A 26,953-nucleotide genomic window follows, 5' to 3' on the forward strand; every position below is an offset into this window, starting at 1 on the left:
ATGATTTATGATCTATATTTGTCTTTTACACCCACACAATCCTCTTATCTTTGTAGCTAGCGCTAACCTTCTCTTGTGCATGCACACGCCCGCCACCCTCTCACCCTCCCTCTGCATTCTCTAGCTCCATCACGCAAATTCGTCTTTTCACTTTAGGTCATTCACCCACGGTGTGTGTAGGCCCCCCAGCTCCTTCTTTCCGGCACACACCGATCGATATGCCTCTCTAGCCAGGTGTGCCTACCACAAACACAAACTTTCCCTCTTCTCTTCTCACCATCCATGCCTCACTCATGCCCCTCTTTTCATTGATATCGTACTCGCACACTCCTTCCCCCTCAATATAGTAAGCCTCTCGCACCACCTCCTAGCTGCATCCCTCTCTATATATATATCCTTCTCTCCAGGCCTTATTTGCTTCTAACACATACATGCATGTATACCAATCGATCCCCCTACATATACCTAGGTCGACTTTAAATATTTTTCCCCATGCATCGATCGACGTACCTCACAAGTTATGTATCTCCTTTCTCCGACAAAGGGCGATTGATCTTCCTATGTAGTTACGTCTGCTTACCACAGCCATATCGTCCCCCTCATCATTCGTACGTGCCTCCTGACCCGTCTCTCACACGCACGTGCACAGATAGGCAGGCATCCCCTCTCTTCTTGATACTGCAGGCGTGCCCTCCATTTGTCGAGCAAGCCTCTCCCACCATTTGTGAGAAGCAACTCCACCACCAACCCCTCTGACACTCTAGTTGTGTCTCTCTCCCAACCTTATTCCTCTCCTACACATATGCATGGATGTCGATCGATCTCCCTCAATACATAAGGTAGGTCTATCTCCTCCTCCACACATATACCAGCCATTGTACCTCTATAGTTAGGTCTCCCCCCCCACACACACACCGATAGTCGAACGCTGTAGGTAGGTATCCATGCCACAGAGACAAACTGCACATGTCCCCTCTCATGTTCCAGTAGGCCAGCCACCCTATATCTTTGATGTGGACACACACAAATTCGATGGCACTCTTTATCGATCAAGCACACACACAGACACACACACACACATCATCATCCCTCTCTTGATTCTATGGATACCTCACGCTGATGATACCTCCACTCTCTTCTCGTGGATCATCCCCTCTATATATATGATATATCCAGGCCTCTGTTTCACACACATTGCATATGTTACATTTTTTTATTGAAATATCATCGACACATATTCCCTATCAAAAAACACTCACGAACCCACACACTATCTCTCTCTACGTTTGTATCTCTCTCACACAACCCCATGTAGGTGGTGTCCGTACACGAAGAGAATAGGTGCACGTACTCACGCTTCGTGCCCAGCCACACCCGCGCGGGTACACGGTGGAGCTCATTTCTGTATGAAATGGCAGCCCACATGCTAATTTGAGCGCGTGTAGCGGTTGTTTACCTACGGAGGTCGTGTACCACGCGTGCACGAAACGAAGTTCGACTTGATGCGTTGGCCCATTATTTTTAAATAAAGTTATATCACTCAATGTCACATACACAAAATATAAAATAGTTTTTATGGAGAAAAAGGTAGTCCGCTCCACTATATTCAATGGAGCCTGCCTGCCGGGGTTTGTCTCTCTTCAGAGTATCTCACACAACGCGGTGGTGCCCTCTCTCTCTCACCATTGGTCACTAATCTGGCCACATCCCGTCCGCAGGAGGAAAGGGAGGATGTGCATCGTTTCTCCATTCCACGGCACTGAGGCAGCACGTCCCGATCTGCGGTACCCATCGTTCTCTCTAACCAAGCTTTAGCACGGTAGGGCCTATGCCACTTGCTTGCTGCCGTAGTATGGGCAGATCCCACCCGCCGCCGCTCTCCTAGTTACATACCGACAACCCCCAGGTATCCCCTCCAGCCTTGCTCCACTTCCCATCTTCCCACGTCACTGCATGTGGAAAATCTTGCATGTGGATCTTCCATAGATCTTTGCCCAATACATAGCTCATCCGGCGTACTTCCCATATTCCAATCTCGCCCTCACACCGTTTTAGATAAACACAATCGTGTTGTTATCTTCCCTTAGGACAAGGAGTATGCTTCTTTTTTGTCATCGTATGTGTCATCAACTATTATTGGCCAGTAATTGTTTCCTTACTACCTCTTTTTTGCAAACAGGGCTATCCATTTCACGTCGTTGCTATTGCGACCTTTTGGTGAACTGCACAAATCACTTTTTTCTTAAGAGTGTTTTGTGCGGTTGTACTAAAATGTCACATGGGCAACATCTCTACATTTCAGTGCGACTGCACAAAGGGAGATTGGTTTTGCTCTATCCTCCTCATCCAACTCCAAGCCTAATCTTCTCCAACTATTTTCTTAATCTTCTCCAACTAGTTAGTCTTAAGAGAGACTGCAAAGGCGACCAGCTTCTATTTGTGTGTTTATTGTTTCATCAACGGTCCTTTATTATTGTAATCACACTTAATATCTTTGGAACAGGGACGCTCAGCTCTATGTTAGTGGAACTGCACAAAATGATCGGAATGTTGCATGCTCCTGACAACTACTTTTTTCCAACATGCCTTGTTGAGATGCATTAGCAAGGAAGTTAGTTTTTTATTTTTTTCGAAAGAGCATGGATGGCAAGACACACAAAACAAAAGCTGAAAGCTCAGAGCATTGTACAATTTCATGTCGCTGGAAAATTATTTGTATAGTACGTCAATTATGTAAACAAATCCTGGAAGCTTGATAGCATTGCCAGAAGCCTCTTCAGCATCTGGGTCCATGTGCCATGCACAAAATTATACTCCCTCCGTTCATAAATATTTGTCTTTTTAGAAATTTCAAATGGACATATTTTAGAGTGTAGATTCACTCATTTTGCTTAGAATGTAGTCACTCGTTGAAATCTCTAGAAATACAAATATTTAAGAACAGAGGGAGTAGTGCACATCTGCATGGGAGACTCAGCCCGGTCGTTGCGTCGCACTAATAGTGAGTAATGAGCAGTCAAATCATAATCCCCACCTTTCCCACTACAAGTTGCTCGAAAGAAGCAACCATCAATATGCTCTTCTTTGAATCCGCTCATACTACTCCCTCTGTCACTGTTTATAGAGCGCGCTTCAACAATCTCTAGGACCAAGGCGACTACCGATCGGCCTGAAAAATAGCATTGTAGTTATAGCACTGCGTCTATTACTAGAGGAAATAGTGCGTACACACATGCATGCAGTGCTTCCACCCCACACACACATGCATGCACTTACTCCACTCCGCGTACACACCTACTACCTCCATCCTGGTTTATTGGCCCCTTTGTAATTTGTGCCAAATTTTGACCAAATATTTAACTAACAAAATGTCAATGCATGTCAAAAAAGTTATATTGTTAGATTTGTATTTGAACATAGTTTCCAAAGATTTAGTTTTTTGTGACATGCATGAACATTTTATTAGTTAAATTTATGGTCAAAATTTGGCACAAAATACAACGGGGACCAATAAACCAGGACGGAGATAGTACATCAAGAGAAAATTGTGGACTTGATTGCGGTTACCACGCCCTAATTAATTGAGCATTAAACCAAACGCGTCTAAAATCTCTCTGGTGGTGGAAATGCATGGAGCGCGCCTTGTAAACTAAGATGGAGGGAGGAGTAGTATGAAGGTGCAAAACCAAGTACGCGTATGGACAGTCGGTCAACGCACTTCCTCTTGGCATATCACTGACATGTGGGACCGGAGTGTGAGCAAACCGATCTCAATTGATGGCAAAATGGCCAACCCGCCGTTCCTTGAGAGAGACGAGGAGCGAGAACACACAGGCGGGCTTGCACGGAGGCCATGATATATTCGAGCATGGTTGATCGATATCATCATTACATGTTCGATGTTTTTAATAGTGCTATTGGGCTGCTGTTTTCCGCATTTCTCCCGAATAAATGTGTACTTTATCAGAGACTAAAATATAATAAGAGTACCGATGCTCCACCATGTGGTTCCTAGTACATGTATACTAGTAGTAGTACTACTTGTACTACTAAACCTTGCGCTTGGCTCTTCGCCTCTTTGTGAAGTCGAACAATGATGGTACTACAGTGTATTCCTCTAGAAATCTGACACTGAATGAACTATTGCACGTCAACCGCCTGGGCGAGGGTAGGATGCTTTAGTCAAAAGCTTCTCGTCGTCCTGTGAGCCACCAAGCTTGAGATAGATGGAGAGGGCGTAAGCGAGCTTCACCTTCTCCTGCAAGCTTCTCCTCATTTTGCGAGTTGACAGGACACACCAAAAAGTAGTGCTAGTCCATACTCCCTCCTTTCTGGTTAATATGGCTTAATCCTTTTTGCGGGTAAATGAGAGAGCTTTATTCATATATAAGCATTCTTAGGATGATCAGCCAAGAGACTGGTCACTAGGAAGCAAGGTATCCCGCAAAAAAAAAAGAAGGAAGCGAGGTGTTTCATCAATCCAGCTCTCGGTCACATTCAAAGTGCAGAAGGCACGGTTCGCACAAAGATGTGGCGCAAGGTTTGCTGACATGTTTAGTGTTTACATGCTAACAAAAAAGAGAAAATATTATCGAGCGCTCCTATTTCTAACAGGATAGGAGCCAAAATTAAGCAAGAATTGTGGCGAGTGTTCCATGCAATCAACTTCCATTATCACATGCGAGAACCCTCGAAGGGAACCAAATGTGTTGAAGATTGCTTTATCACAGATTAAAATAAAATAAGAGTCCAGACGCTCCACCATCCGGTTCCTAGTAGTATATACATGTATAGTAGTACTAGTACTCCCTCCGTCTAGGTGTATAAGTCATCTTAGATTGTGCACCATGACCAAGGCGCAGGGGAAAACGAGAGAACTTAATGTTTTTTGCTAATTAATAGCATTGCATGCAATGAACTAACCACTACATGTCATGTTTGGTGGTCTCAAGTCATTGAAAGCATGCACGGCCCACATCTATTGGTTGATATGTCACGAAACAAGAAATGAGGAGGGGTTAATGTACCGTGCCTAAGTGTTTTGGGATTATTTGGTTTTAGTAATGTGACTTACACACCTAGATGGAGGGAGTAGTAAACTTTGCGCTTGGTTGTTCCCCTCTTCGAGAAGTCGAACAATAATGGTACTAGTATAGTGTATGCTTCTGGCAATCTAACACCGAGTTAACAGTTGCACGTCCACCGCCTGAGCGAGGGAGAGCTTATATTAGTCGAAAGTTTCTCCTTGTCCTGTGAGCCACCGCGTGCAAGCTTCTCCCGTCCTGCAAGCTTCTCTTTGTTTGGCAAGTTGACGGGACACGGCAAAGTAATGCTAGTCCATACTGCCTCCTTTCCGGTTAATATGGCTTAATTTGAAACGAGATAAATACACTGTCTGTCACTATATATTTGTAAAAATATGGTCATGTACTTCCTAATACACTCATTGCGCTCAATATATACATTTTCTGGTATTTGTACGGTCACTAGCTCACCCTGGCTGAGTATGTGTGTGCATGCACGTGTAGGTTGAGCACTTGAGCGTGGCCGTGTGTGTTCTGTCGTGTGCTCAGATATGCATGCATTAGGGCGTCGCTTGCATTTTTGCATCCATGTGTACGTGTGACTGTTGCATGCATGCACGAGGTTGTAGTCCCTCACATTCACATGTTCAGGCTGGTCGTAATGGTAGTATCATAACTAGTATCATGCATGCCAACTAGGCAATTTTGATGTGGTGTTATAGCATTAAATGAAGAAAGAGAGGGTGGAGTATCATATCATGATACCGTATCATAATAAATGCTACGCTACTTTGTGTCATGCATGAAAATAAATAGAGTACTACATGATACTAATATATGATAGAGAGGTAGTACCATACAGTAGTATCATATGCGTGATACTAGTATATGATACTCCCCATTACAACCAGCCTCATAAGTCAATGCTTTGTCAAAACGTTGCATGCAAGGTTTAATCATTCGTTGTTCACGCATGCATTCCCGATATTAATACGTTGGTAAAGACAATTTCTTGAGGAAAATGACCCCATGAATTGAGTACAAAGGGGACCAATAAGCCAGGATGGAGGGAGTACTAGTAGTGAACCGAAAGGAGCGAGTAGGTACTAGTAGTACTACATAACAACGTGCAATAACAAAATTCCTCTATGCGCATCCTGTCTACATGTCATGCAAGAAAATAGAGATAAGTACAAGTGAGACTTAGGAACGGTCATACACGTAGGGGGAGTACGTGTAGGGGCCACTCAGGAGCAGTCAAATCACACAGTAAGTTAGTGGGAAGAAGCAACCATCATTTCACTCTTCAATGACACGTACGCAATATAAAATGGTTGATATGAAGAGAAAAAGAAAACCGCTCCACTATATATACACTAGCAGGAGCCTAAGCTACAAGCTTGCTTGCTTGGGTTGCTCTCTTCACAAGCATAGAATGACGGTGGCCACACCGCTGGTCACAGATCCGGCCTGATCCCGCCGCTGGAGGAAGGGTACGATGTTCTGCGTAGACGCGGTCAACAGCGGCGAGGGAGAAAACCCACTATCGGTGTGTCCCGATCGGGGGTCTCCGCGGTATGGGCTGATGCCGCCTCCCAACTGCCCTTCTAATTACAGCCCGAGGTCCCAGGTACAACTTCCTTTTGGAGCCAGCTTGCTCCACTGCCGCAGCTCCCCACGTAGTTCCATCTCCATGTGGATCTTTCTCTACTTCTACCGGCTTCTATGTGTGATGAGTTTATGTCTCATGAATTAGTGCTAGTACTATTATTCTAATCACACTTCTTCAATATCTTTGCCAATAGGGATGCTCAGCTCGATTTTAGTGGAAATGCACAAAAGCATCGTATGATCCGAGGGTGTCAGTCGTCTTTCCTTCGACAGGTTCTACCAAGCCAGGAAATTAAATCATGTTAGGGTTTAGGGTTTACATCGTAGTGACCCCATGAGTAGTTTTTTTGTACACGCTCTCACAACTTTTGTCTTTAGTTGTGAAGTAAATATTGGCTATGATCGAATCATTGAGATGCATCAGCATGCTGTTAGTTTTCCTTTGTATTTGATGGAATGTTGTAACGGGGTAACCTTGGAGTAGGAATGAAAATGGAGTGGAAAGTCCGTTTTTTCGGAGAAAAAATGGAAACGGAGAGAAACCAACGTTTTGTTTCATTGGATCGCACCATCGAGCAAAACCAATGTTTAAATCATGCATGTCGCATTCGTGTCTCACCCTCCTCCACGGCTCCACCCCACACGGCTGCGCTCGGCATGCCACTCACTACAAACCGAGTATACCATAAATTTCCCGCCTGCTTGTTGATGGATCGCGCCATGGAGTACTAGCACTACTGGAAGAGATTGATGAGGAGGGGGAGGATAGATAGCTGTAGCACGGACTCCCAAGAACTTTTTACATGCATGTTGTGGCCGGCTATTGCGACCTTTGAACGCAGAGCAGTCGCGTGCACCGGGAAGCGGCGCGGGCGGCGCTCTCCCGGCCAGCACGCCGCTTCAATGCCGGCGCCAGTGAGAGGTCGCGTCCGCTCTGGCCGGGCATGAATGCGGCACTGACCGTTTCGGGCAGGAAGCACGCGCGGGTGATGAAGAGGTTCGGGTTGGTCAGGAGCGGGCGTGGCAGCAGTCCGAACGCCCGCAAACAAGAGATGTTGTACGTAAATATTGCTGCGTATATAATTAATAACATAAATAATGTGTCAGTTGGACAAATATGATTGGAGATGAAGATGGAGATGGAATTTTACGTAAACACGGATATGCATGTCTATGTATGTGTGTGTGTGTGTGTGACCACTCTCGCGACTACACGTACACACCATCGATGTCTTGTTCTCCCTACACACACAAACTTAGTACCACCTCATTTTGTTCCTAGGATAGGAATATCATAGGAGTGGGAAACAATATGAAGTGAGATAAATGGAGTACGACGTACAAGAAGAAATGTACACGCACTCACTCTGCCTCCGAGATACCCGCGAGTACACGATGGAACGCATTTGTACATGAAGAGGCAGCTTACGTACGCAATAATTTGACCATTTAGTTTGTTCACTTAATAATGGAGGGTCGGAGACCACATGTGAGCGATACAAACTGTGACCTGGAAGCGGGGGCGTATTTTTGATCGAGTTTTCTTTCTTGGTACGTTAAAAAAATTGTCCGCCAGTTTTCGTTTTTTTTCCGGGAACATGCGTATTCTATTTAAAACCACTACTATGGAGATATTTTTTTACTCCATTGTATATATAGCCTCTTTTTTTATAGGGTTTATCGCGTCTCGCTCTCTCACCCTCTCCATATCTAAACAAGATGACAGTGTCCACTCTATCTCTCTCCTCACCAATGGTCACAGATCCGGCTGAATCCCATCCGTTGCGAGAGGTGAGGAGGTGCAGCATTGGCGTTGTCGCCGTCGCGATGGAGGAAGCCGATGTGCACTGTCCCCTCTGAGCCGGCACTGGCGTGGAAGAAGGTCCCCAGCGCCCTTGTTCGCTGCCATCGTGTGGGAAGATCCCGCCTGCCCGCCTAAGCGACATCTCGCCCACCTGAGGTTAACTTCTTTTGGATTACATGCTTCATTGTACTGGTCCAGCTCCCCAGGTTGCTGCATACGGGTTTTCTTCTGTGCCACTACTCCCCAGCTCCCCATGTACAGTAGCTAGGGTTCGTCAGCTGGTCCAACATCACCTATTTTTTACTATTATAGAGGAAAGGCCACTCGAAAAGTTGTCTTGGTTTATGCCTTGGTGGAGGTATACATGTTTTTTCGACAAAAAATACATGGTGGTTTTGCGGTCATTGTCCATATGCTCCTATTGCTGCTGCTAATCTAATACTATCACTGGTTAAATGAAGCAATGCTCATGGTAAAGTGACGTCCCTTTTAAGTAATGCTGATGTCAATCCAGAGGCGTCGATAAATGCTTATGTCCTGCTTTTTTTCTCGGGTATCCTGGTTTAGTTTCCATCAAGATAATCATGATGCTTCTGTTTGTTGGTGTACTTTTCATTAATTTTTATTGACAATTGAGATGTTGTTGTTAATCTTGTACCACTGCCAAAACAAAGTAACAACACTATATCCCTTTTTTATATTTTTGCAAACAGCGATGCGCATCTCCATACTCGGGCATGTCTTCTCAATTTTAGTGGAACTGCACAAAATTGGATGGCCATTGTTGTTCCACCTCACTATCCTCTGCCATGTGGTTCTTCCTTCATCGAGCTTGATTATCGAGAAGAAACAGACCACAGTGAGGATTTGTCGAACTTCATTGGTGCCTCACCCAAACTTGATGCCAAATGGATGATGCATCACCACGATGACCTATCAATGCTCATGGTTGCATCTCATGGTTGCATTAGCTGGTGAAGTTGGTCGATTTTCGATGAAAAACAAGCTGTCTTCCATCAGTGCTCTATGCTTGTTACCCACAAAGATGATATCCTTCATCAGTTCACCTTGCTTGCATTGGAGACGCAGTCGTCTTTCACGTTGGTGCAATTTTATCACACAATTGTCTATGAACCAAATGTTTCCTCGAAGAAGGATCGACATTGGTACTAAGAGCGTAAGTTTTGTATTGATTTCTAAGCCTTCGCGCAACTTTGTCTTCAGCTCCCCTGTAATTTTATTTGTCCAGCTATTAACTAAATATGTGGTTAGACTTTGATTAAAAAATGGTGTGGACTCAAAACCTGGATGGATGTAGTAGCCCTCCGTTTTTATTTACTCTGCATATTAGATTTGACTGAAGTCAAACTTTGTAAAGTTTGTTTAGGCCGAACACAACAAACCATAATTATTGAGAGAGGGCAAACTGTACATACTCTCAAACCTTTCCGATGATTGAAATTAAAATTCTCTATTTGTACACACTCTCACACCTTTCTGATAATTTGGCGCGTGTGTGGTTGTTCACTTAAAGGAGGGTAGTGTACCGCACGTGAAGGACAGGAAGTGCGACCAGGACACGTGGATCGTTAGTTGATCGTAAGTAGTTTTCTTCACTGGTACGTTAAATAAAGAGTTTCGTTTTGTACTTACACAATTTAAAACGATTGTTATGGAGAGAAAAAGAAAATCACTCCACTATATATTAGTAGTATACATGAGTACTATATAAGCTGGAGCCTTAGCGCTTGTTCGCTAGGGTTTGCACTCTCCACACTCTCGCCGCACTACATATATATATATACACACACTGGAGGCTCAGTGTGAAGGAAATATGCCCTATAGGCAATAATAAGGTTGTTATTTATATTTCCTTATATCATGATAAATGTTTATTATTCATACTAGAATTGTATTAACCGGAAACTTACTGCATGTGTGAATACATAGACAATACATAGTGTCCCTAGTATGCCTCTACTTGACTAGCTCGTTAATCAAATATGGTAATGTTTCCTAAGCATAGACATGTGTTTACATTATATGAATGAGATCACATCATTAGGAGAATGATGTGATGGACAAGACCCATCCGTTAGCTTAGCATTATGATCGTTACAGTTTTATCGATACTGCTTTCTTCATGACTTATACATGTTCCTCTGACTATGAGATTATGCATCTCCCGAATACCGGAGGAACACCTTGTGTGCTATCAAATGTCACCACGTAACTGGGTGATTATAAATATGCTCTAAAGGTGTCTCCGAAGGTGTTTGTTATGTTGGCATAGATCAAGATTAGGAGTTGTCACTCCGTGTATCAGAGAGGTATCTCTGGCCCTCTCGGTAATGCTCATCACTATAAGCCTTGCAACCAATGTGAGTAATGAGTTAGTTGCGGGATGAAGCATTACGGAACGAGTAAAGAGACTCTCCGGTAACGAGATTGAACTAGGTATGATGATACCAACGGTCGAATCTCGGGCAAGTAACATACCGATGACAAAGGGAATGACGTTTGTTGTTATGCGATTTGACCGATAAAGATCTTCGTAGAATATGTAGGGACCAATATGAGAATCTAGGTTCCGCTATTGGTTATTGACCGGAGATATATCTCGGTCATGTATACATAGTTCTCGAACCCGTAGGGTTCGCACGCTTAACGTTCGATGACGATTTGTATTATGAGTTATGTGATTTGATGACTGAAGTTTGTTCGGAGTCCCGGATGATATCACGGACATGACGATGAGTCTCAAAATGGTCGAGGGGTAAAGATTGATATATTGGAAGGTTACATTCGGACACCGGAATGGTTCCGGAGTGATTCGGGTATTTTCGGAGTACCGGGGGGTTACCGGAAGCCCCCTGGGGAAGTAGTGGGCCTTCATGGGCCTTAGAGGAAAGAAGAGGAGGGCCGCAAGGGTACCCCCCTCCCATGGCAAGTCCGAATTGGACTAGGGAGGGGGCGGCGCCCCCCTCTTTCCTTCTCCCTCTTCTCCTCCTTCCCTCTCTCCCCCTCTTGGAAAAGGAAGGGGAGTTCAACTAGGATTGGGAATCCTAGTTGGACTCCCCCTATGGCGCGCCCCTCCTGGCCGCCGGCCTCCTCCTATCCCTCCTATATATACATGCCCAGGGGGCACCCCAAATTACAACAAACAATCTCTTAGTCGTGTGCGGTGCCGCCCTCCACAGTTTAACACCTCGGTCATATCGTCGTAGTGCTTAGGCGAAGCCCTGCGCCGGTAACTTCATCATCACCGTCGCCATGCTGTCGTGCTGATGGAACTCTCCCTCGTCCTCAACTGGATCAAGAGCATGAGGGAAGTCATCATGTTCAACGTGTGCTGAACACGGAGGTGCCATACGTTCAAACTTGGGTCGGTTGGATCGTGAAGACGTTCGACTACATCAACCGCATTACTAAACGCTTCCACTTTTGGTCTATGTGGGTACGTGGACACACTCTCCCGTCTCGTTTCTATGCATCTCCTGGATAGATCTTGCGTGATCGTAGGAAATTTTTTGAGTTAGTACGTTCCCCAACAGTGGCATCCGAGCCAGGTTTATGCGTAGATGATACGCACGAGTAGAACACAAAGAGTTGTGGGTGATAATAGTCATACTGCTTACCACCAACGTCTTACTTTGATTCGGCAGTATCGTTGGATGAAGCGGCCCAGACCGACATTACATGACCGTGTTCATGAGACTGGTTCTACCAACGCGCTTTGCACACAGGTGGCTGGCGGGTGTCTGTTTCTCCAACTTTAGTTGAATCGAGTTTGACTACAGCCGGTCCTTGTTGAAGGTTAAAACAGCACACTTGACGAAAAATCGTTGTGGTTTTTTATGCGTAGGTAAGGACGGTTCTTGCTAGAAGCCCATAGCAGCCACGTAAAACTTGCAACAACAAAGTAGAGGACGTCTAACTTGTTTTTGCAGGGCTTGTTGTGATGTGATATGGTCAAGACATGATGTGATATAAATTGTTGTATGAGATGATCATGTTTTGTAACAGAGATATCGGCAACTGGCAGGAGCCATATGGTTGTCGCTTTATTGTATGAAATGCAATCGCCATGTAATTGCTTTACTTTATCACTAAGAAATAGTGATAGTGATAGAAGCAATAGTTGGCGAGACGACAACGATGCTATGATGGAGATCAAGGTGTCAAGATGGTGATGATGGAGATCATGACGGTGCTTCAATGATGGAGATCAAAGGCACAAAATGATGATGGCCATATCATGTCACATATTTTGATTGCATGTTATATTTATCTTTTATGCATCTTACTTTGCTTAGTACGGCGGTAGCATTATAAGATGATCCCTCACTACATTTCAAGGTATAAGTGTTCTCCCTGAGTATGCACCATTGCTACAGTTCATCGTGCTGAGACACCACGTGATGATCGGGTGTGATAAGCTCTACGTTCACATACAACAGGTGCAAGCCAGTTTTGCACGTGCAGAATACTCGGGTTAAACTTGACGAGGCTAGCATATGCAGATATGGCCTCGGAACATTGAGACTGAAAGGTCGAATGTGAATCATATAGTAGATATGATCAACATAGTGATGTTCACCATTGAAAACTACTCCATCTCACGTGATGATCGGACAAGGTTTAGTTGATATGGATCACGTGGACATTTAGATGACTAGAGGGATGTCTATCTAAGTGGGAGTTCTTTAGTAATATGATTAATTGAACTTTAATTTATCATGAACTTAGTCCTAATAGTTTTTTGCATATCTATGTTGTTGTAGATCAATGGCATGTGCTACCGTTCCCTTGAATTTTAATGCGTTCCTAGAGAAAGCTAAGTTGAAAGATGATGGTATCAACTACACAGATTGGGTCCGTAACTTGAGAATTATCCTCATTGTTGCACAGAAGAATTACGTCCTGGAAGCACCGCTAGGTGCAAGGCCTGCTGCAGGAGCAACTGCGGACGTTATTGATACGTCTCCGTCGTATCTATAATTTTTTATTGTTCCATGCCAATATTCTTCAACTTTCATATACTTTTGGCAACTTTTTATATTTTTTTGGGACTAACATATTGATCCAATGCCCAGTGCCAGTTCCTGTCTGTTGCATGTTTTATGTTTCGCAGAAACCCAATATCAAACGGAATCCAAATGGGGTAAAAACAGACGAAGAATTATTTTGGAATATTTGGGATTTTCTGGAGGAAGAATCAACGCGAAATGGTGTCCGGGGTGGCCACGAGACTGGGGGGCGCGCCCTCCCCCCTGGGCGCACCCTGGACTCTCGTGGGCCACCCGTAAGGCGGTTGACGCTCTTCTTTTGCCACAAGAAAGCTAATTTTATGAGAAAAATCTGGGCAAAAGATTCACCCCAATCGGAGTTACGGATCTCCGGATATTAAAAAACGGTGAAGGGGTAGAACCTGAGAACGCAGAAACAGAGAGATAGATCCAATCTCGGAGGGGCTCTCGCCCCTCCCATGCCATGGGAGCCAAGGATCAGAGGGGAAACCCTTCTCCCATCTAGGGAGAAGGTCAAGGAAGAAGGAGAACAAGGGGGCTCTCTCCCCCTTGCTTCCGGTGGCGCCGGAACGCCGCCGGGGGCAATCATCATCACCACGATCTTCACCAACACCTCCGCCATCTTCACCAACATCTCCATCACCTTCCCCCATCTATATTCAGCAGTCCACTCTCCCTCAACCCGTTGTACCCTCTACTTGAATATGGTGCTTTATGCTTCATATTATTTTCCAATGATGTGTTGTCATCCTATGATGTCTGAGTAGATTTTCGTTGTCTTATTGGTGGTTGATGAATTGCTATGATTGATTTAATTTGCTTGTGCTTATGTTGCTGTCCTTTGGTGCCCATCATATGAGCACGCGTGTGGATCACACCATAGGGTTAGTTGTATGTTGATAGGACTATGTATTGGAGGGCTAGAGTGACAGAAGCTTCAACCTAGCATAGAAATTGATGCATACGGGATTGAAGGGGGACCAATATATCTTAATGCTATGGTTGGGTTTTACCTTAATGAACGTTAGTAGTTGCGGATGCTTGCTAATAGTTCCAATCATAAGTGCATAGAATTCCAAGTCAGGGATGACATGCTAGCAGTGGCCTCTCCCACATAAAACTTGCTATCGGTCTAGTAACATAGTCAATTGCTTAGGGATACTTTCATAACTCCTACCACCACTTTTCCACACTCGCTATATTTACTTTGTTGCATCTTTATCTAAACAGCCCCTACTTTTTATTTACGTGTTCTTTATTATCTTGCAAACCTATCCTGTCACACCTACAGAGTACTTCTAGTTTCATACTTGTTCTAGGTAAAGCGAACGTCAAGCATGCGTAGAGTCGTATCAGTGGCTGATAGGACTTGAGAGAGTATTTGTTCTACCTTTAGCTCCTCGTTGGGTTCAACACTCTTACTTATCAAAAGAGGCTACAACTATCCCATATACTTGCGGGTTATCAAGACCTTTTTCTGGCGACGTTGCTGGGGAGTCATAGCGTGGGGTGAATATTCTCGTGTGTGCTTGTTTGCTTTATCACTAAGTAATTTTTATTTGTTGTTCTAAAGTTGTTCTCTGTCTTTAGTTATGGATATGGAACCGCAAAATACCAAAAAAATAGATGTACTTGCTACTCATGAAGATGGGGTAACTCCTAAAACCCTCGATTCTCATTATGTGAAAGATATTATGTACTACTTTGATAATCCTGAGAAAACCCCATTCAACTTTATAATGGGAGACACATTGGATCAACGTGAATACTTTAGGGATTATCGCTCGACACAAAAAGGGAAACTATTATGGGACCAATTTATTATGTTGTGTTGGTATGCCCGGGACTTATGCTTGAGATATGATATTACTTGTTGCTCTAGGATGGAGGCTCCACACCTTCCCTTTTCATGCAAATTTAATGATAATGAAACCTTAGCTTCTTATGCTAATGGTATATATGATTACTATGATGTTGAACAAATAGAAGAATTTGTTGCTTTTAAGGTTGCTTATGAAATTGAATCCTTGTTTGAAAAGTATGAAGCTTTTGATGATGATGGTGTTTATAGGCCTGAAAATCTTGCTATACTTAGATATTGCTATGAAAGTTATGAATACAGTTACTATATTAATGCATTTATGAAGAAAGTCTCCGCTGTCCAAGAAGAGATTAATATTTTGCAGGAAGCTATGGAAGAAGAAATTAATGAAACTGTGAGCTCATTGGATGAAAAAGATGATGAGGAGAGCGAAGAACAAAAGGAGGAAGAGCGGATTAGCTACCCGTGCCCACCTTCTAATGAGAGTAACTCTTCAACTCATACATTGTTTAATTCCCCTTCGTGCTTACCGAAGGATGATTGCTATGATGATTGTTATGAACCCGTTGATTGTCTTGAAATATCCCTTTTTGATGATGCTTGCTATGCTTGTGGCCAAGATGCCAATATAAATTATGCTTATGGAGATGAACTTGCTATAGTTCCTTATGTTAAACATGAAATTGTTGCTATTGCACCCACGCATGATAGTCCTATTATCTTTTTGAATTCTCCCGACTACACTATATCGAAGAAATTTGCACTTAGTAAGGATTATATTGATGGGTTGCCTTTTACCATTGCATATGATGATTTTCATGAATGTAATATGCATGTGCTTGCTGCTCCTACTTGCAATTATTATGAGAGAGGAACTATGTCTCCACCTCTCTATGTTTCCCACACGATGAAATTGCAAGAAAATGCTTATACTATACATTGGCTTTTACTTGGTGTGCATGAATTGTTCTTTTATTACATACCGATGCATAGGAAGAGAGTTAGACTTTGTTGTTGCATGATATATGTTACTTTGTGCTCACTACTAAATTACAAATCATTGTTAATTAAAATTGGCTTTGATATACCTTGGGATCCGGGTGGATTCATTACTTGAGCACTAAATGCCTAGCTTAATGACTTTAAAGAAAGCGCTACCAGGGAGACAACCTGGAAAATATAGTTTAAAAACAAAAAAATAAAGAGGGGAACCGAAAACTTTTCAAAAAGGAAAGTGAAAGTGAGAAAGACAAGCATTGTTGAAGTGGGAGCTAGCCTTGAACTTTGTTCATGCTCACGTAAACTTTGTGAATCTTGATTACAAAAATTTTTCAACAAAAATAATTATCCCCTTGTACAATTCCATTGTATTATAAAAATAATGTGCCAAGGTTTGCCTTTAGGATGTTTACAATGGTTGTTGGTTTGTACGGTGCAGTACAGAAACTTTGGCTGTAGTGCACGATTTTACATTTTTAACTGGAACGTAAATTGGCTCTGATTATTTTTGCACTGTCTTGCTATACAACTTTTTTATGTTTCCTAATTTTGGTAGAATTTTTGGGGTACCATAAGTATGGTGGATGTTCAGATTGCTACAGACTGTTCTGTTTTTGACAGATTCTGTTTTTGATGCATAGTTTGCTTGTTTTGATGAATCTATCAATTTATATCAGTGGATTAAGCCATGAAAAAGTTATGTTACAGTAGACACAATGCAAAAAAAAATATGAATTGGTTTACAACAGTACTTAGAGTGGTGATTTGCTTTATTATACTAACGGATCTTACCGAGTTTTCTGTTGAAGTTTTGTGTGGATGTAGTGTCTAATCGAGGATGTCTCGATATGAGGAAAAGGAAGAGAGGCAAGAGCTCAAGCTTGGGGATGCCCGAGGCACCCCAAGTAAATATTCAAGGAGACTCAAGCATCTAAGTTTGGGGATGTCCCAGAAGGCATGCCCTCTTTCTTCAACAAGTATCGGTATGTTTTCGTATTCGTTTCGTTCATGCATTATGTGCAAGTCTTGGAGCGTCTTTTGCATTTAGTTTTCACTTTTCTTCTATGCACCATGCTGGTATGAGATAGTCCTTGGTTGATGTATAGAATGCTCATTGCAATTCACTTATATCTTTTGAGTATGGCTTTATAGAATGCTTCATGTGCTTCACTTATATCATTTGAAGTTTGGATTGCCTGTTTCTCTTCACATAGAAAACCGCCATTTGTAGAATGCTCTTTTGTTTCACTTATAATTATTAGAGCGCGGGCATATCTTTTGTAGAAAGAATTAAACTCTCTTGCTTAACTTATATCTATTTAGAGAGATGACAGGAATTGGTCATTCACATGGTTAGTCATAAAATCCTACATAAACTTGTAGATCACTGAATATGACATGTTTGATTCCTTGCAATAGTTTTGCGATATAAAGGTGGTGATATTAGAGTCGTGCTAGTTGAGTAATTGTGAAATTGAGAAATACTTGTGTTGAGGTTTGCAAGTCTCGTAGCATGCACGCATGGTGAACCGTTATGTAACGAAGTTGGAGCATGAGGTGCTCTTTGATTGCTTTCCTTATGAGTGGCAGTCGGGGACGAGCGATGGTCTTTTCCTACCAATCTATCCCTCTAGGGGCATGCATAGTAGTACTTTGCTTCAAGGGCTAAGTAGACTTTTGCAATAAGTATATGAGTTCTTTATGACTAATGTGAGTCCATGGATATACGCACACTCACCCTTCCACTTTGCTAGCCTCTATTGTGCCGCGCAACTTTCGCCAGTATCATGAACCCATTATTTACCCTCCTCAAAATAGCCACCATACCTACCTATTATGGCATTTCCATAGCCATTCCAAGATATATTGCCATGCAACTTCCATCATCATCATACACATGACTTGAGCATTCATTGTCATATTACTTTGCATGATCGTAAGATAGCTAGCATGATGTTTTCATGGCCTGTCCGTTTTTTGATGTCATTGCTATGCTAGATCAGTGCACATCCCGGTACACCGCCGGAAGCATTCATATAGAGTAATATCTTTGTTTGAGAGTTGTAATATTGAGTTGTAAGTAAATAAAAGTGTGATGATCATCATTATTAGAGCATTGCCCCAGTGAGGAAAGGATGAAGGAGACTATGATTCCCCCACAAGTCGGGATGAGACTCCGGACTTTATGAAAAATAAAAGAGGCCAAAGAAGCCCAAATAAAAAAAAAGAGGCCAAAGAAGCCCACCAAAAAGTAAGAAAGAAATAAAAAGAATGAAAAAAGGGGGGAAATAAAAAAATATGAGAGAAAAAGAGAGAAGGGGCAATGTTACTATCCTTTTACCACACTTGGGCTTCAGATTAGCACCATGTTCTTCATAGAGAGAGTCTCCTATGCTTTCACTTTCATATACTAGTGAATTTTTCATCATAGAACTTGGCTTGTATATTCCGATGATGGGCTTCCTCAAATGCCCGAGGTCTTCATGAGCAAGCAAGTTGGATGCACACCCACTTAGTTTCCAGTTTGAGCTTTCATACACTTATAGCTCTTAGTGCATCCGTTGCATGGCAATCCCTACTCACTCACATTGATATCTATTGATGGGCATCTCCATAGCCCATTGATACGCCTAGTTAATGTGAGACTATCTTCTCCCTTTTTGTCCTCACAACCACCACCATATACCACCATAGTGCTATGCCCATGGCTTGCGCTCATGTATTGCGTAAGATTTGAAAAAGCTGAAGCGCGTTAAAAAGTATGAACCAATTGCTCGGCTCGGCATCGGGGTTGTGCATGATGGGCGTATTTTGTGTGACGAAGATGGTGCATAGCTAGACTATATGATTTTGTAGGGATGAGCTTTCTTTGGCTATGTTGTTTAGATAAGACATAATTGCTTGGTTGGTATGCTTGAAGTATTATTGTTTTTATGTGAAATGATAGATTATTACCTTGAATCACTCGTGTCTTAATATTCATGCCATGATTAGACATATGATCAAGATTATGCTAGGTAGCATTCCACATCAAAAATTATCTTTTTTATCATTTACCTACTCGAGGACGAGCAGGAATTAAGCTTGGGGATGCTGATACGTCTTCGTTGTATCTATAATTTTTGATTGTTCCATGCCAATATTCTTCAACTTTCATATACTTTTGGCAACTTTTTATACTATTTTTGGGACTAACATATTGATCCAGTGCCCAGTGCCAGTTCCTATCTGTTGCATGTTTTATGTTTCGCAGAAACCCAATATCAAACGGAATCCAAACGGTATAAAAATGGACGGAGAATTATTTTGGAATATTTGGGATTTTCTGGAGGAAGAATCAACGCGAAATGGTATCCGGGGTGGCCACGAGACAGGGGGCGCCCCCCCCCCCTGGGCGTGCCCTGGACTCTCGTGGGCCACCCGTAAGGCGGTTGACGCTCTTCTTTTGTCACAAGAAAGCTAATTTTACGAGAAAAATCTGGGCGAAAGATTCACCCCAATCGGAGTTACGAATCTCTGGATATTAAAGAAACGGTGAAGGGGTAGAATCTGAGAACGCAGAAACAGAGAGATGGATCCAATCTCGGAGGGGCTCTCGCCCCTCCCACGCCATGGGAGCCAAGGACCAGAGGGGAAACCCTTCTCCCATCTAGGGAGAAGGTCAAGTAAGAAGGAGAACAAGGGGGGCTCTCTCCCCCTTGCTTCCGGTGGCGCCGGAACGCCGCTGGGGCCATCATCATCACCGCGATCTTCACCAACACTTCTGCCATCTTCACCAACATCTCCATCACCATCCCCCATCTATATTCAGCGGTCCACTTTCCCGCAACTTGTTGTACCCTCTACTTGAACATGGTACTTTATGCTTCATATTATTTTCCAATGATGTGTCGCCATCCTATGATGTCTGAGTAGATTTTCGTTGTCCTATTGGTGGTTGATGAATTGCTATGATTGATTTAATTTGCTTGTGGTTATGTTGCTGTCCTTTGGTGCCCATCATATGAGCGCGCGCGTGGATCACACCATAGGGTTAGTTGTATGTTTATAGGACTATGTATTGGAGGGCTAGAGTGACAGAAGCTTCAACCTAGCATAGAAATTGACGCATACGGGATTGAAGGGGGGCCAATATATCTTAATGCTATGGTTGGGTTTTACCTTAATGAACATTCGTAGTTGCGGATGCTTGCTAATAGTTCCAATCATAAGTGCATAGAATTCCAAGTTAGGGATGACATGCTAGCAGTGGCCTCTCCCACATAAAACTTGCTATCGGTCTAGTAACGTAGTCAATTGCTTAGGGACACTTTCATAACTCCTACCACCACTTTTCCACACTCGCTATATTTACTTTATTGCATCTTTATCTAAACATCCCCTACTTTTTATTTACGTGTTCTTTATTACCTTGCAAACCTATCCTATCACACCTACAAAGTACTTATAGTTTCATACTTGTTCTAGGTAAAGCGAACGTCAAGCGTGCGTAGAGTCGTATTAGTGGCTGATAGGACTTGAGAGAGTATTTGTTCTACCTTTAGCTCCTCATTGGGTTCGACACTCTTACTTATCGAAAGAGGCTACAACTATCCCGTATACTTGCGGGTTATCAGTTATGAACTTCTAGAAGACTAAAGCTGATGACTACTCGATAGTTCGGTGTGCCATGCTTTACGGCTTAGAATCGGGACTTCAAAGATGTTTTGAACATCATGGAGCATATGAGATGTTCCAAGAGTTGAAGTTAATATTTCAAGAAAATGCCCGAGTTGAGAGATATGAAGTCTCCAACAAGTTCTATAGCTGCAAAATGGAGGAGAATAGTTCTGTCAGTGAACACATACTCAGAATGTCTGGGTACCATAACCACTTGACTCGGCTGGGAGTTAATCTTCCTGATGATAGTGTCATTGACAGAGTTCTTCAATCACTACCACCAAGCTATGGAGGCTTCGTGATGAACTATAATATGCAAGGAATGACGAAAACAATTCCCGAGCTCTTCACAATGCTAAAGGTTGCGGAGGTAGAAAACAAGAAGGAGCATCAAGTGTTGATGGTTAACAAGATCACTAGTTTCAAGAAAAAGGGCAAAGGGAAGAAGGCGAACTTCAAAAAGAATAGAAAGCAAGTTGCTACTCCCGGGAAGAAGCCCAAGTCTGGACCTAAGCCTGAAAGTGAGTGCTTCTACTGCAAAGGGACTGGTCACTGGAAGCGGAACTGCCCCAAGTATTTGGCGGGTAAGAAGGATGGCAAAGTGAAAGGTATATTTGATATACATGTTATTGATTTGTACCTTACTAATACTCGTAGTAGCGCATGGGTATTTGATACTAGTTATATTGCTCATATTTGCAACTCAAAATAGGGGCTATGGATTAAACGAAGATTGGCTAAGGACGATGTGACAATGCGCGTCGGAAATGGTTCCAAGGTCGATGTGATCACTGTCGGCACGCTACCTCTACATCTACCTTCGGGATTAGTTTTAGACCTGAAATAATTGTTATTTGGTGCCAGCGTTGAGCATGAACATTATATCTGGATCTTGTTTGATGCGATACGGTTATTCATTTAAATCAGAGAATAATGGTTGTTCTATTTATATGGGCAATATCTTTTATGGTCATGCACCCACGTTGAGTGGTCTATTTTTGTTGAATCTCGATCGTGGTGATACACATGTTCATAATATTGAAGCCAAAAGATGCAAAGTTGATAACGATAGTGCAACTTATTTGTGGCACTGCCGTTTAGGTCATATTGGTGTAAAGCACATGAAGAAACTCCATGCTGATGGGCTTTTGGAATCACTTGATTATGAATCACTTGGTTCTTGCAAACCATGCCTCATGGGCAAGATGAGTAAAACTCCGTTCTCTGGAACAATGGAATGAGCTACTGACTTATTGGAAATAATACATACTGATGTATGTGGTCCAATGAGTGTTGAGGATTGTGGCGGGTATTGTTATTTTCTGACCTTCACAGATGATTTGAGCAGATATGGGTATATCTATTTAATGAAACATAAGTCTGAAACGTTTGAAAAGTTCAAAGAATTTCAGAGTGAAGTGGAAAATCATCGTAACAGGAAAATAAAGTTTCTACGATCTAATCATGGAGGCAAATATTTGAGTTGCGAGTTTGGTCTTCATTTGAAACAATGTGGAATAGTTTCGCAACTCACGCCACCTGGAACACCACAACGTAATGGTGTGTCCGAACGTTGTAACCGTACTTTATTGGATATGGTGCAATCTATGATGTCTCTTACTGATTTACCGCTAACGTTTTGGGGTTATGCTTTAGATACGGCTGCATTCACATTAAATAGGGCACCATCGAAATCCGTTGAGATGACACCATATGAACTGTGGTTTGGCAAGAAACCCAAGTTGTCGTTTCTTAAAGTTTGGGGTTGTGATGCTTATGTGAAAAAGCTTCAACCTGATAAGCTCGAACCCAAATCGGAGAAGTTCATCTTCATAGGATACCCAAAGGAAACTATTGGGTACACCTTATATCACAGATCCGAAGGCAAGATATTCGTTGCTAAGAATGGATCCTTTCTAGAGAAGGAGTTTCTCTCGAAAGAAGTGAGTGGTAGGAAAGTAGAACTTGATGAGATAATTGTACCTTCTCCGGAATTGGAAAGTAGTTCATCATAGAAAGCAGTTCCAGTGATTCCTACACCAATTAGTGAGGAAGATAATGATGATGATCATGAAACTTTAGATCATGTTACTACCGAACCTCGTAGGTCATCCAGAGTATGGTCTGCACCAGAGTGGTATGGTAATCTTGTTCTAGAAGTCATGTTACTAGACCATGATGAACCTACTAACTATGAGGAAGCGATGATGAGCCCAGATTCCGCGAAATGGCTTGAGGCCATGAAATCTGAGATAGGATCCATGTATGAGAACAAAGTGTGGACTTTGGTGGACTTGCCCGATGATCGGCAAGCCATAGAGAATAAATGGATCTTCAAGAAGAAGACTGACGCTCGCGGTAATGTTACTGTCTACAAAGCTCAACTTGTTGTGAAAGGTTTTCGACAAGTTCAAGGAGTTGACTACGATGAGACCTTCTCACCCGTAGTGATGCTTAAGTCTGTCCGAATCATGTTAGCAATTGCCGCATTTTATGATTATGAAATTTGGAAAATGGATGTCAAAACTGCATTCCTTAATGTATTTCTAAAGAAGAGTTGTATATGATGCAACCAGAAGGTTTTGTCGATCCAAAGGGTGCTAACAAAGTGTGCAAGCTCCAGTGATCCATTTATAGACTGGTGCAAGCCTCTCAGAGTTGGAATATACGCTTTGATAATGTGATCAAAGCATACGGTTTTATACAGACTTTTGGAGAAGCCTGTATTTACAAGTGAGTGGGAGCTCTGTAGCATTTCTAATATTATATGTTGATGACATATTGTTGATTGGAAATGATACAGAATTTCTGGATAGCATAAAAGGATACTTGAATAAGAATTTTTCAATGAAAGACCTCGGTGAAGCTGCTTACATATTGGGCATCAAGATTTATAGATAGATCAAGACACTTAATTGTACTTTCACAAAGCACATACCTTGATAAAATTTGGAATAAGTTCAAGATGGATCAGTCAAAGAAAGGGTTCTTGCCAGTGTTACAAGGTGTGAAGTTGAGTCAGACTCAATGCCCGACCACTGCAGAAGATAGAGAGAAAATGAAAGTCATTCCCTATGCTTCAGCAATAGGTTCTATCATGTATGCAATGTTGTGTACCAGACCTGATGTGTGCCTTGCTATAAGTACATTAGGGAGCTACCAAAGTAATCCAGGAGTGGAGCACTGGACAGTGGTCAAGAACATCCTGAAATACCTAAAAAGGACTAAGGATATGTTTCTCGTTTATGGAGGTGACAAAGAGTTTGTCATAAATAGTTACGTCGACGCAAGCTTTGACATTGATCCGGATGACTCTAAGTCGCAATCCGGATGCGTATTTATATTGAATGGTGGAGCTGTCAGTTGGTGCAGTTCCAAGCAAAGAGTCGTGGCGGGATCTACGTGTGAAGCGGAGTACATAGCTGCTTCGGAAGCAGCAAATGAAGGAGTCTGGATGAAGGAGTTCATATCCGATCTAGGTGTAATACCTAATGCATCGGGTCCAATGAAAATCTTTTGTGATAATATTGGAGCAATTTCCTTGGCAAAGGAATCTAGACTTCACAAGAGAACCAAACACATCTAGAGACGCTTCAATTCCATCCGCCATCAAGTCGCGGAGGGAGACATAGAGATTTGCAAGATACATACGATCTGAATTTTGCAGACCCATTGACTAAGCCTCTTCCACGAGCAAAACATGATCAGCACCAAGACTCCATGGGTGTTAGAATCATTACTTTATAATCTAGATCATTGACTCTAGTGCAAGTGGGAGACTGAAGGAAATATTCCCTAGAGGCAATAATAAAGTTGTTGTTTATATTTATTTATATCATGATAAATGTTTATTATTCATGATAGAATTGTATTAACCGGAAACTTAGTACATGTGTGAATACATAGACAATACACAGTGTCCCTAGTATGCATCTACTTGACTAGCTCGTTAATCAAAGATGGTTATGTTTCCTAACCATAGACATGTGTTGTCATTTGATGAATGGGATCACATCATTAGGAGAATGATGTGATGGACAAGACCTGTCCGTTAGATTAGCATTATGGTCGTTACAATTTTATTGCTACTGCTTTCTTCATGACTTATACATGTTCCTATGACTATGAGATTATGCAACTCCCGAATACTGTAGGAACACCTTGTGTGCTATCAAACGTCACAACATAACGGGGTGATTATAAAGATGCTCTACAAGTGTCTCTGAAGGTGTTTGTTGTGTTGCCATAGATCAAGATCAGGATTTGTCACTCCGCGTATCGGAGAGGTATCTCTGGGCCCTCTCGGTAATGCTCATCACTATAAGCCTTGCAAGCAATGTGACTAATGAGTTAGTTGCGGGATCAAGCATTACGGAATGAGTAAAGAGACTTGCCAATAACAAGATTGAACTAGGTATGATGATACCGACGATCGAATCTTGGGCAAGTAGCATACCGATGACAAAGGGAATGATGTATGTCGTTATGCGGTTTGACCGATATAGATCTTTGTAGAATATGTAGGAACCAATATGAGCATACAGGTTCCGCTATTGGTTATTGACCGGAGATATGTCTCGGTCATGTCTACATAGTTCTCGAACTCATAGGGTTCGCAAGCTTAACGTTCGATGATGATTCGTATTATGAGTTATCTGATTTGATGATCGAAGTTTGTTCGGAGTCCCGGATGAGATCATGGACATGACGAGGAGTCTCGAAATGGTCAATAGGTAAAGATTGATATATTGGAAGGTTACATTCGGACACCGGAATGGTTCTGGAGTGATTCGAGTATTTTTCGGAGTACCGGGAGGTTACCTGAACCCCCCCCCCCCCGGGGGAAGTAGTGGGTCTTCATGGGCCTTAGTGGAATTGAGAGTAGGGCCACAAGGGTGGCCGCGCGCCCCCTCCCCCCATAAGCCTTGCAAGCAATGTGACTAATGAGTTAGTTGCGGGATGAAGCATTACGGAACGAGTAAAGAGACTTGCCAGTGACGAGATTGAACTAGGTATGATGATATCGACGATCGAATCTCGGGCAAGTAGCATACCGATGACAAAGGGAATGACATATGTCGTTATGCGGTTTGACCGATATAGATCTTTGTAGAATATGTAGGAACCAATATGAGCATACAGGTTCCGCTATTGCTTATTGACTGGAGATATGTCTCGGTCATGTCTACATAGTTCTCGAACTCGTAGGGTTCGCACGCTTAACGTTCGATGATGATTCGTATTATGAGTTATCTGATTTGATGATCGAAGTTTGTTCGGAGTCCCGGATGAGATCACGGACATGACGAGGAGTCTCAAAATGGTCAATAGGTAAAGATTGATATATTGGAAGGTTACATTCGGACACCGGAATGGTTCTGGAGTGATTTGAGTATTTTTTGGAGTACCGGGAGGTTACCTGACCCCCCCCCCCCCCGGGGAAGTAGTGGGTCTTCATGGGCCTTAGTGGAATTGAGAGTAGGGCCACAAGGGTGGCCGCGCGCCCACTCCCCCCATAAGCCTTACAAGCAATGTGACTAATGAGTTAGTTGCGGGATCAAGCATTACGGAACGAGTAAAGAGACTTGCCAGTAACGAGATTGAACTAGGTATGATGATACCGACGATCGAATCTTGGGCAAGTAGCATACCGATGACAAAGGGAATGACGTATGTCGTTATGCGGTTTGACCGATATAGATCTTTGTAGAATATGTAGGAACCAATATGAGCATACAGGTTCCTCTATTGGTTATTGACCGGAGATATGTCTCGGTCATGTCTACATAGTTCTCGAACTCGTAGGGTTTGCACGCTTAACGTTCGATGATGATTCGTATTATGAGTTATCTGATTTGATGATCGAAGTTTGTTCGGAGTCCCGGATGAGATCACGGACATTACGAGGAGTATCGAAATGGTCAAGAGGTAAAGATTGATATATTGGAAGGTTACATTCAGACACCGGAATGGTTCTGGAGTGATTCGAGTATTTTTCGGAGTA

This window comes from Triticum aestivum, chromosome 4B (genome assembly GCF_018294505.1).
Source record: "Triticum aestivum cultivar Chinese Spring chromosome 4B, IWGSC CS RefSeq v2.1, whole genome shotgun sequence".
NCBI lineage: Eukaryota > Viridiplantae > Streptophyta > Magnoliopsida > Poales > Poaceae > Triticum > Triticum aestivum.